The sequence below is a fragment of the Pan troglodytes genome, chromosome 15 (assembly GCF_028858775.2).
Source record: "Pan troglodytes isolate AG18354 chromosome 15, NHGRI_mPanTro3-v2.0_pri, whole genome shotgun sequence".
Taxonomy (NCBI): domain Eukaryota; kingdom Metazoa; phylum Chordata; class Mammalia; order Primates; family Hominidae; genus Pan; species Pan troglodytes.
Genome location: NC_072413.2, coordinates 85,566,619 through 85,579,616, shown reverse-complemented (window position 1 = coordinate 85,579,616; position 12,998 = coordinate 85,566,619). Strand labels below are relative to the sequence as shown.

At 40.6% G+C, this 12,998-nt stretch overlaps 1 long non-coding RNA gene across 1 annotated transcript in view; it reads left to right on the top strand.

Annotated features, from left to right (window-relative positions):
- The window catches only part of LOC107968323 (uncharacterized), a 245,353-nt gene extending 234,250 nt beyond the window's left edge, over positions 1–11,103 (top strand). Inside the window, exon 3 of the long non-coding RNA XR_010150991.1 lies at positions 9,050–11,103. This is a non-coding gene — a long non-coding RNA (uncharacterized LOC107968323). The remainder of the gene's footprint in view (positions 1–9,049) is intronic.
- The last annotated feature ends 1,895 nt before the right edge of the window (positions 11,104–12,998 follow it).

Here is a 12,998-nt window from a genome sequence, read left to right as displayed (position 1 = left end):
ATTGTAATACATTATTACAAACTAAAATCCATAGTTGACATTAGGATTTACTCATTGTGTTGTATATGCTCTGGATTTTGACAACTGCATAATGTCATGTAGCCACCATTACAGTATTATACAGAACATTGTTTCAAATAATTAAGTTCAGCATATTGTGTAAAACCAGTCACCAGTTAGCTTGGAAATAGCACCAGCTACATTTCTGAGTGGCCAGGATCTTTGTGGCACTGAATTGTGTGCACTTCAAAAACCGTGACATTGATTTTGTTGGGAAAAAATCCTAGGCAGCGTGGTAGCAGTAGTTTGTGTTGGCTCTACCTAGATTCAACACAACTGGAAGGAAATTTTACCTTTATCAACGCTTGAATAAGAGTTTCAACATCATTTATGGAGTAGCTATTTCTTTTCTATTAAAAAGTTCGTGGTAAAAAAGTTAAATCCAAACACTCTGTCGATGAAGAAAGTCAAACTGTGTAAAATATTTGAAGAGATTTATTCGGAGCCAAATATGAGTGACCAGGGCCCATGACACAGCCCTCAGGAGGTCCTGAGAACATGTGCCCAAGGTGGTCGGGGTACAGCTTGATTTTATACATTTTAGAGAGGCGTGAGACATCAATCAAATATACATTTAGGAAATACACTGATTTGGTTCAGAAAGGTGGGACAACTCAGGGCGTGGGGAGTGGGTGCTTCCTGGGTATAGGTAAATTAAAATATTTTCTTTCTTTCCTTTTTTTTTTAAGATGGAGTCTTGCTCTGTTGCCCTGGCTGGAGTGCAGTGTTGCAATCTCGGCTCACTGCAAGCTCTACCTCCTAGGTTCATGCCATTCTCCTGCCTCAGCCTCCCGAGTAGCTGGGACTACAGGTGCCAGCCACCATGCCCGGCTATTTTTTTTTTTTTTGTATTTTTAGTAAAGATGGGGTTTCACTGTGTTAGCCAGGATGGTCTTGATCTCCTGACCTCGTGATCTGCCCACCTCAGCCTCCCAAAGTGCTGAGATTACAGGTGTGAGCCACGGTGCCTGGCCTTAAAACATTTTCTGATTGACAATTGGTTGAGTTTGTCTAAAGACCTTGGATTGATTAGAAAGGAAATGTTCAGGTTAAGATAAAATATTGTGGAGACCAAGGTTCTTTTGAAGTCTTATAGTGGCTGCCCTTAGAGATAATAGATGACAAATGTTTCCTATTCAGACCTTTAAAAGGTGCTAAACTCTTACTTAATCTTTTCAGGATTGGGAGGGCCTGGAAGAAAAAGATCTGGCTACGTTAAAAGAGATTCTTTACAAATGCACCTGTCCCTCCACCAAGGACAGCTTTGCAGGACCATTTCAAAATATGGCAAAGAAACATGTTTTGGGGTAAAATAATTTCAACTTTCTTCTTTGTCACGTGATGTTATGCTAGAGTCAGACTGGAAAGTAAGTCACAATATAAAGGGTTAAATAAAGCCCATCTGATGAGAATTTATGGTTTGTAAGGCATGACTCCCTAGACCCCTTAGATAGGAATTTGGGCAAGTTAAAAAATCAGAGCTCAGTTCTCAACTGAGGTTTCCTTTTCAACCTGGCCTTATTCTTTTGAGTGTGGGAACACCTTTCTTACAACAGAGACTCTATTGAGTATTGGAAATAGGAAGGAAGCCACACGTGGATGTGCAAGTGGATTATTCTTGCCTGTTGATTGCGGTAGAAAGAAATGAGCAGGGACACTGCCCCTTGGCTAACACGCATGTCCTTCCTTATTGCTACTCCCAGCTTGCCACAGCAACATCCCCTATGGCTCAAAAAACTTTCTTTTTCCTTAGATGATTTTTTTGGGAAACTTCTCCATTTACTTCTTAACCTTGTTTCTTCTTTGTCTGCATTGATTGGCCATGCCTTAGTTTTCTGTTTCTCTGTAAAGCATTGCCACAAGCATAGCAGCATAAAACTACACCTGTTTATTATCTTATTGTTCTGTAAATCAGAAATCTGGATGGGCTTGCCTGGGTTCTCTGCTAATGGTCACACACCTGAAGTCTTGCCTGAGCTGAACTTCTATCTGGTGGCTCCAGGGAGGGATCTTCTTACACACTCATTCAGGCTGTTAGTAGAATCCACTTCCCTCTGGCTGTGGATCTGAAGCCCTTGTTTCCATGCTGGCTGTCATCTGGGGCTGTCTTCAACTCCTCAAGACCACTAGCTTTCCTTCTCATGCATCCTTTCCATCTTCAAAGGAGCAATGGCACATCGGGTCCTTCTCACACTTTAAATGCCTCTAACTTCCTTCCCAGTCTGAGTATGTTCTCAGCTTTTAAGGGCTTATGTGATTAGATAAGCTACACCTGAATAATGAGCAGAAGCTGGTGAAGGTCAACTGTTCATATAAGGTAACAGTCATGGAAGCAACATCTCATTATATTCACATGTTCTGAGGATTGAGGCGTGAGGCATTGGGTGGAGGCATTGGTGCATGTTTAGAATGATGCCTACCTCCCATCCTCCCGATGTCCATCCTTTGTGCTACTGTTGCCATATACTTTCCTTTTACATAAACAGCCAGAATATTGTTACCATTTTTGCCTTAAACTATTTTCTTTTTAAAACAAAACCTTGGTGCCTGTTTTTTTCCCTGCAGTTCAAGTCTCTCCTTAGATATCACCTTGTCTATATTTACTACCATCTAAACGTTTCCGATGGGCTTAAGAGGAGTTGGTAATTTGCAGCTTTTCTAGTGTTTAAGTTTGGATGCTCTTTCTAGCTCCGTATGTGTCCAAGCTGAAACTGGTATGTTGTGTTTTTGTTTGTTTGTTTTGTGAGACAGAGTCTCACTTTATCACCCAGGCTGGAGTGCAGTGGTGTGATCTTGGCTCACCACAACCTCTGCCTCCCAAGTTCAAGCAATTATCCTGCCTCAGCCTCCTGAGAAGCTGGGATTACAGGCGCCTGCCACCACGCCCAGCTAATTTTTGTATATTTTAGTACAGACAGGGTTTCACCCTGTTGGCCAGGCTGGTCTGGAACTCCTGACCTCAGGTGATCTGGCCCCCCCTCCCCCCTTGGCCTCCCAAAGTGCTGGGATGACAGGCATGAGCCACCACGCCTGGCTTACTGTTTTTTTTTTTTTAATTAACTCATTATTAGGGAAATATTTAGCAGCATCTAAAAAGCATATCCGATGTGGCAGCAGCACAGTCTACACACAACAATCAGACTATGCCGCCCTTCATTGAATGTAGATCTCTAATTGTTTGGCATCATGTAGTCAAAAATCCCCTCTGTTTTATTTGAAGGTGGTCATTTTAATTTGGCTTACAAATTTTGCAAAGAAGGAGAAGTAAGCTATAGACATTGGTGTTTCCTATAGTGTCTTTTTGGACCTTCTATTATTTCTGCAGCACAGTGTTTGTCTGTTTATAACCCCTCCAAACAGAGTCTTTAAGGGCAGGCATAATGTCTCATCTACTTTTGTTTGTCTAATGCTGAGCCTGTGACAGCATAATATGTGGTACAGAAAACCACATTTAATGTTGTTAAACGCTTGTTTAATGTCGCTGAATGTTTCTGGGTCATTCAGTGAGATGTTGCATTTTCCTGAAAATTCCTTGAACTCCCAGAGAGATACACATCAAGAGGTGACCAAAGTCTTCTTCCAAGAAGATTTTTATTGGTTTGTATTATACAACAAAAAGTGGACAATTCAGACGTGCTCTGAGAAAGGCTGGGGCATGTGCCAAAGTGATGTGTGTGTTCTCTGTGGAGCTTGATTTCTTTAGCTGGGGAACCAGAAGCCACTCAATGATCTCCAGATTAAACTACTATTTCTCATAGTATGAGAGTATTTTTAATGCTTAATAACAAATAGTATTTTAATTTGAACTCTGTAAGGCAAGAGGCTTACATGAAATGAACAAGTACAAGCAGACATGAAGGAGAAGAGTGACTACCTGCATTATGGGTGTGCAGTTCAGCAGAAATGATGCTCTGAGTGAATCTTAAATAGTCTAACAAAGTGAAATCCCCTCGGCTCATCAGTGAAGCCTGTGAATATGATAAATCTATGTGTGACAGAAGCCTTCACAGCTGCTCCTTTGCAGTGCAATCTGACTTGGGGATTTTTTGTTGTTGTTGCTATAGGGCTCACTGGACTCTCCATAAGGCATGAAAGAGAAAAGTTTGAAACTGATTTGCCACAAATAACTCCTTAGATTCTGGTTTCTGTTGCATTTAGGTCTTGATATAGGTATAAGGAGTGGGTAGTGGGTTTTCATTTGGAGAACAAACTTGATTTTAAGCTCCTCCTATGGGCCCTTCCTGTCTCATGCACAATACTGTACACTCACACCAAACTGAAGATTCTGATGTGAACATCTTTGCAAAAGATTTCAGGCCACTGATTTGACAGGTCCGATCACATGTGGCTTGTGGTTGGCCCTGACTGCAGTTGTGCAAGACAGGTGGAATGGTATTGTGGAAGGAGCAGAAAGATCATGGGCTTTGGAAGTCACCAGAGTGGGCTCAAATCCTGGCTCTGCCATTTTCTAGGACTTTGACCTAGGTCAGGTGATATAATCTTTCTGACCCCTGGTAGAATTCTTGTGAAGATAAAATGATCCTCATACGATGAGGATTAAAATCGTGCATAAAAAGAGTCTGGCTCAAAAACAGAGGAGAGTCAATAGATGGCAGCTTCTATTACTATTATTCAATTTTGACTTCATGAATTGTTTTCACCTGTTTTCTGTGGCCCTAACACTATAGATGCAATCACATGTCTGACCCCTTCACACACTGGAATCATTGACATGACAATATGCTCAGCACCTTAGCCTTTATGTGTCTGGGGTCTTTCCTCTAGGCTGGATCATGTAATAGGCTTTTATTCTTCACTCATGTTAGAATCCCCCTCTGTCGAAGGATTATACAGCCCTACCTTGTTTAATGCATGTATGGCCATGTGACTTACTTTGGCCTGTGCAACAGAAGCAAAAGTGGTGTGTCATAGCTAGGCAGAGCCTCTAACATGTTGGGTACCATTTTCTCTCTGCTTCTGCAACCACAGAGCTATGGCAGGATGGATCTTCCCAAGACCTGAGTCCCTGAGTGACTGTGATGAACAGAGATTTATTGTCTACTACAATAGACATGGTGTGAGTGAGAGGTAAACCTTACCATTGTAAGCCAAGAGATTTTTGAGTTATTTGTCATGACAGCATAACCGAGCTCTTCGTAATTGCTACAGGGCTTCTCTCTCAATTCCAGCTCTGAGTTAGAGTTCTCTTCATCTGCCAACAACTCCATCAACCCATGTGGACCTTCACTTCCTGTGAAGTGGCTCTGTCTATCCAGTGGGTCATCAGATACATACAGGATGACCACAAGCTGGTGCTTATGTCAGATCCAAGCTTACTCCGTCTGTTCTCTCCTGCCACTTAATGCTCTTGGACTCTAAGCTGCTCAAACTTGTACCTGGAATTATAATACATAGACATAAAATAAAGCCCACGCTGGGAAAGGTGGTTCTGAGATACTTCAGTTCTCTACTTTCCTTTCCTTTCCTCCCTCTCGTTCTGTTTCACTTGCTGCTCAAACTCATCATGCACACATAGCTCCACAGGGAGGGAATTGGGCTGAAGCAAACAAGGACTTGGGCTATGTCCATCCCTGTCTGCCTCTAGAGCTGCCTGTCTGTCTTCCTGATGCTATCAGGATCACTTCCTCTCCACATGTAGCTTCAGTGCTGCTCCCCAGTGGCAGGACTTAGGTCTGGGAGATCTGAGCAGCTGCTGCCTTGTGTTTTGGATTTGGCATTGTCTGCCTGCCTCTCCTAGAGCAGCTGTGGGCTTCTGTTCTGTTCCTCAGCTCCCTTCTGGCTTGGAACCAGTATCCTGGACCCTTCTGGGATGGAGCCTGCTTTACTCTTGCAGCCCCAAAGATTATAACCAATATCCAGAGCTGAGCTTACTTACCTGAACTCTGTCACTTCCTCACGTTGCTTAATTAGTAAAAAAAAAAAAAAAAACAGAAGCCATCTTGAGCCAAAAAGGACTTACTGGTGTCTTAGCCCATGTGAGCTGTTACAAAAATGTACCACAGACTGGATGACTTATAAACAACAGAAATCTATTTCTCATGGTTCTGGAGGCTGGGAAGTCTGAGCTCAGGCTGCCAGCATGGTTGGGTTCTGGTGAGGGCCCTCTTCCAGGTTGCAGATGGTCAAATTCTTATTGTTCCCTCACATGATGGAAAGAGAAAAATAAATCTTATCTCTCAGCATTTTTTTTTTTAGATGGAGTCTTGCTCAGTCACCCAGGCTGGAGTGTAGTAGCGTGATCTCAGTTCACTGCACTCTCTGCTTCCCAGGTTCAAGTGATTCTCCTGCCTCTGCCTCCCAAGTAGCTGGGATTATAGGCATCTGCCACCATGCCTAGCAAATTTTCATATTTCAGTATTTCATATTTCAAATTTCATATTTCAGTAGAGACAGGGTTTCACCATGTTGGCCATGTCTGGTCTCGAACTCCTGACTTCAAGTAATCCTCCTGTCTCAGCCTCCCAAAGTACTGGGATTACAGATGTGAACCAACTGCGCCTGGCCTCCTCCTGTTTTTATAATTTAAGGGCACTAAATCCACCATGAGGGCTCCATCTTGAGAACTTAATCTAGCTCTAATTACCATCTAAAGGCCCAACCTCCAAATATCATCGTATTGATGATTGGGGTTTTAACATACAAATTTTTGGGGCATACACACATTTTGTCCTCACAGTGTGAGACTAAAATCCTGGAAATAGAAAAGGAAGGTCTTTAGAATATGAGCAAGAGAGGCAGCTTCTAGGACCAGTGGCTCTCTCTGTATCAGCCTCAGGCCCCTTACAGTTTCTCTCATAGGATCTCTGTGTTTCAGCTACCTGTTGTTCTATAACTAACTACCCCAAAAAATATTGGTTTCAAGAAACACAAATGTCTGATTTCTCATGATTCTTAACCAGGCACTTCCTCCATCTCATGTAGTGTCAGTTGATGCCCTGGGATGGCTGGGAAATTCAAAATGTCCTCCACTGGATGAATGGCTGCCAGCCTGGTGCTCAGATGGGTCTGTTGGCAGTGGCTTTGGTTCTTGTCTGTGTGCCATTCCTTTTCCTCTTTACTGGTTATCCATAGACTGTTTCATGGGGACGCCTTTACCGTTGGCACCCGAGTTAGGGAGGCTTCTAGGGTTCTAGTTGCATCCGCCACTATACAAGCGCTCTGAGAGGGGAAAGGAGCCATGATTCCTGCTTTCGATAGCGCCTGTTTTGTCATGATTGCCTTCACTGTGAGCAGACAGGTGCCGTTTCCCATTTTGCCTCTGCTGGGTCAATTACAGTGATTTCAAAGGACACTAATGGATCTGACAAGTCTCATTGGAAAGAAAATTCCTCCAGATTAACAATAAATTGATCTGATTACCTAATTCTAGTATCATTCAGAAGAAAAATGCAAGGCTGAAGTGAAGTGGCAATCTTTATTCATATCAATCTGGGATAAAATAGAGAGTTTGGGGAAAGCTGGAGGCAAGGAATGAAAAACCTCCGCACTCTGAAAGCCAAAAAAACCCCCCAAAACTGTATTTCAAGATGTTTCCATTTAGAGATGGGCAGGACAGGTATTTAAGGAATATTAAGCATATTCCAGGCTTATTGATTTACCTTTTTGTAACATGCAAAGGTCATAAGACCTTACTGTTTGGAACACAGGTAGGCTGTGACTTTGCTTTCCTGTTGTTAAAATTATTTTAGAGCAAGAGATATGTTCAAATTTTGTGAGCCTAGTGAAGATCAACAGAAGAATAGTAAATTCTTGCTGTGACTTTGCAGTACACTTGACATGTGTGTTAATAATGCCACCTGGCAGTAGTAGTGGAAGAATAATAGATTCATTTAGCAACAGATGCCACTCTGGATAACTGTTGGTTTTGGTGCATTACCTCCATGGTAAAGACTTCCCTGACCCAGACAGACAGTTACCGCTTTCTTCCCTTTTTCTCTTATAGTGCCCTGGATATACTTCTATTTAGAGAATTCTGAAATCTGTTTAATCTAATATTTACTTAATCTTTATTGGATGTTGCATTATGTGCTGAAGTGCACTGGCAGTGAATTAATTCATTGTCACCATCCTACTGCTTTACTTTAAGATCTTACCACTCTTTCTTGAACTATTGCACTCACAACCATAATCTTTATTCCCAAGAAATTTATAGTCTGGTAAGAGATTGTCACAGAAACTGTTGGTTAAAGTCCATGCAGGCATGACTTTACTTCTCTGCTGGAAGATGCCAATTTTGTTCTCATGGCTCCTCCTTTACCGCATGACTTAGTTGAGCCTAAACTTGTACTGGTAAATGTGTGATTGGTTTGCTGAGGTTATGTGATTCAATGCCAGCCAAGGAAATATCGGTCAAGTTGGCTGCAGAGGCTTCTGGGAAATGTTTTCTCATTGAGCTAAAGAAACCCACAGAAATGCAAGATATTTTTATTTTTGAATTGTGTGCCTGGAAATGCAATATTCACTTGCTCTCCAGAGGAGAGCTTGCCTTCAGATAAGCCAACAGGGTAGCAAAAATGTGGAAATAATCTGGGTTCTTGACGCTACCTTTAAGTTGTTCAAATGATCCAAACTGGAGGTACCCTACAATGGAATATCTGTTATGGTGCATGATAAATATCCTGATACTCAAGCCAGCTATTGATTGATTGCTTTCTTACTAATGCAGAGGCATACAGATAAAAAGTACATTTACCGCAACAGTAAGGCAGAGTATGGGAAGCAAAAAAAAAGGGAGGTATAAAGTACTATGAGAATTCAGGAGAGGGAGGGAATACGGTCTACTGGGGTGAGGAGAGGTAATCAGAAAATCAGACTGACAGCATAAGCCACACACACACAACACATTTAGACCATAGGAACTTTTTGGTATGTGTATGGATTACAGAATGTTTAAAATTTAAGCCAGGTATCAAAAAATCATGATCCTTCCCGTAAAAGTTAATATTTATTTTTTCATGCTTTATTTCAGTGCTCACCTAGCAACACTGGCTGTGGCTGAGGAGTGGTGTTCCTCTACACAGAGCCTGGGCTTTCCTCCAGACTTGCTGCCCTCATGCAAGCCTCCTGCCTGATGTCACCTGCCTGATGCTGGTGCTTTTCGACTGCTGTATCTGTGAAGGGAGAAGCATTTGCTGCTGAAAGAGTTATTGTATTTGCTATTGGCAACACTTGAGAGTAAAGTTTAGCAGAGTAAGAGAGACATAAATCTAGAGGTTTGGGGTAGTTTCTTTTTAAAGGATGTATCATTTGTTTATTTTAAAAAGTCTAAGAAGAAAAGAGGAAAGCAGCGGACACTTTTGAGAGCATTTGAGGGTTAGAAAAGATTTACATCTTAGGAATGAGGATCCTTGAGCTTGTTTCCAAGTTCATGGTGTTTTGAGTGTGGCAAGACTTTTTAATACTATGAATGATGCCCATGGAATCTTCTGTAACACTCAATTGACGGGAATCCTGAGGTACTATATATCCCAGATCTTAATTTTCCCAAACACATTGGAGTATGAAGGACACGTTGTGAATGACAGAATTCTGTCATTATATTTAATTTACTATCAAATTTACCTACTAAAGTAGAGGACTGATTAAGATAAATACAGACAATGATCTCATCCTGGAAGGAATTACTATGGAAAAAGAATTTGACAAGAAGATCCCCTTTTTATCTGAACAATAAAACATATCAATTTCTCCAAGCTCTTATGTTTGGCCAGTTCATCTGGTGAGAGAATGGAAAAAGGGAGACATTCATCAATTTTACAACCTGCAGTCCATCATCAGACCAAATCAGGAAGAAGAGTGCATGGAGAAAACATTTGGGAAGAAAAGGTATTTTCAAAACATCTGGAGCAAGAGACAAATCCCATCAGCTCAGTTCCAACAATATATGCAGGTAAGATTTTGTTCTTGGAAAGTCTTCAATTGCCCCCATTAGCTCTAAACCTTTTAGCTCTGGCCAGCAGTAGCAAATTAGAATTAATAATGTGGCTTTTGAAAAAGCAACAGTGATGTAATTATTGTATCAGCATAAGGTTAATGATTTTTAAAATGGAAAGGCTAGTGATGTGCTTAGAATTTTTTAAAAATCAAAGAAATTATCTCAGTTGAATTTGCCTCCTTCTGCTTGTTCTTCAGGTAATAAGGTTGAGTGAAGAGTTAACATTGCTGCAAGTAGGATTATCTGCAAAAACATTAAGCCAGTCTTGACTTGCTTAACAGATAAAATTCAGCCAGAAAATGAAAATAGGGGGTGAATGTTTGTGTGGGAAACACAGGAGCCTAGTTTAGCACTCTACCCAAATGCGTTGAAGATGCTGCTGAATGTTTCATTTGGGATACCAATCTAGCTACAAGTATCTGGAAGAATCAAAAAATGTTTTCCAAAGTTAGTACATAGGCGTGAAAACCAAAGAGCAGACCCAATGCACAACTCAGTTCCGCTAAAGGCCTGTGAGACCTCTCATGGTTGAATACTCAGAAATTTTTAAGTAACTAGTATTCTCCATAAACAAAAATAAAGATGGTAATATAATACACCATTTTTCTAACAAGATTCTACTGGTTAGAAAAATGGTGTAAATGTATAGGCTAGTCTAGGCATTGATGGACTGCAGCAGGTATTCAGAACACTGGTGATGTTTGAGAGGCATATTGGGGAACATGGCAGCAGATTTCTGGACATGTCTCCCATTTCTATCTCTTATTAAATGTATGACCATGAGTACTTTACTTTACTTTTTGGTGGCTCAGTGTTCTCATTGGTAAAATATGGCTAGAAATAGTACTTTGTGGGTTATTTGGAGGGACAAAGGTGATAACATATTTAAAATGCTTAGTCCTGTGCATTACCCATTCATATATTCAGCAGACAATATGCTGAAAGTGCTCATTAAATATTAGATATTGGCTGGGCGTGATGGCTCACACCTGTAATCCCAGTGCTTTGGGAGGCCAAGGCGAGTGGATCACTTGAAGTCAGGAGTTCGAAACCAGCCTGGCGAACATGGTGAAACCCCTGTCTCTACTAAAAAAAAAAAAAAAAAAAAAAGCAAAAATTAGCCGGGCGTGGTGGCATGTGCCTGTACTCCCAGCTACTCAGGAGGCTGAGGCACGAGAATCACTTGAAACTAGGAGGTGGAGGTTGCAGTGAGCTGAGATCGCACCACTGCACTCCAGCCTGGGTGACACAGTGAGACTCTGTCTCAAAAAAAAAAAGAAAAAAATAGATATTACTGTAAAGATATTTTGTATTTGCATGTTTTACTGACATGTACTTTGAGACTATCAAAAAATCTACAAAATTAGGGGGAAGAGGAAATTCAAAATTTACAAAAATATCTATTTCTTAAAGAAAATTTTGCATAGGAGAGGATTAATAATTTTCTGTTAAAGAAATATATAAATATATTAATTTGTGAATCTCAGTTATCTGGCTCTGTGTATAGGTAAGGAAAAATAGATAAATTGATCTGACAGTTATTTGAATATAATAATGCCATGTTAATGTAAAAATAAAACAGCGTTTAAATGCTATTTTACAACCAGGAGTATCATTAAATATCTTTATATTTTATGCATCACAATGCAATCTATGCACATTTGAGAAATAGTAGTATCTTTATGCACAAGGCATTTTTTTACTCAGTGAGGGATATTTATTAAGAGTGTGTGCTCAAGTGTCAGGTGGCTCGTTGGTGACACAAGACAAGTTTCTACCTCTGAGAATTTCCTCGTCTGTAAAATAGGTAATAAGACCCACCACCTAGGTTTGTGCTTAGGGTTAAAAGAAATAATCAAGGCACACCATTAATACACTTCTAGATACATAGCAAGAGTGTGATACCAATGATTAATATTGCCATTGTCAATATTATTATAGACAATGCATGGTGTACATGTTCTGTTACAGAGCTGTGCACATGAATTCTGCCACCTTTTAAGAGCTCTCAGTCCCCCAGGTTGGGACTGAAATGTTTTGGGTTTGAATTCTGGGTCTTTTTACACTTGTCAGCAACAAGACCTCACTTGCCAGGGGGGTTGACCAGTAAGCAGTTTTTGAGTAACAAACTATCCCAACATTTAGTGTCTTAATGGGACAAACATTTATCATTCCTTATGCTTCTATGGGTTGCTTATTGGTTCTTCTGGTTTGGACAAGCTTGGCTGGGGCTCAGTAGTCTAGGATGACCTCACTTGTATGTCTGCACCCTCAGATGGAACAACTGGACATCTGGAATGGCCATTAATTCTCTTTACATGGTTTTCCAGCTACCTCTAGGAGGACAGCCCATGCTTGTTCACCTCGTTGTGGAAGGGGTCCCACAGCAAGAAAGAAACAGGCCCAATGTTCAAGAGCTTTTAAAGCTAATTGCTTTACGTTTGCTAATGTCCCAGGGCTAAGGCAAATCACACGGCCATACCCAGATTTTAGAGGTGGAAAAAAAGGCTCAATTTTTCTGATTGGAGGAGCTGCAAAGTCATATTGCAAAGGAGCATGCAAATAAGGGTGGGATAATTTTGTGGCCACTTTGCAATTTACCCCAGAAAGTAACTTAATATTTTGAGTCAGAATTTTCCAAGCTTATTCTCTTCCATTCAAACAAAACTTCAGATGTTTCGTATGATTATTATTTGTTGGTTTTAAGAATATTTGGGATCTCTTATGAAAACAAGTATTAAATTCAATTTCAATTTAAGACCACTAAATTCCTTGTTATATTCCCCATTTTTTTAATATGAACATGGTGAAATGTTTTTCCATATATGTGCAAGACAGAGCAGATACATTTTAGATATAAGCAAAAGAACAGGCAATATGATAATACTTTTTTAGTTTATACTTCCTAGTACATCAGTACTTTCACCCTCTATTATACAAGTCACATTTGTTGTCTCATGTTTATTAGTTATCTCTGCAACTG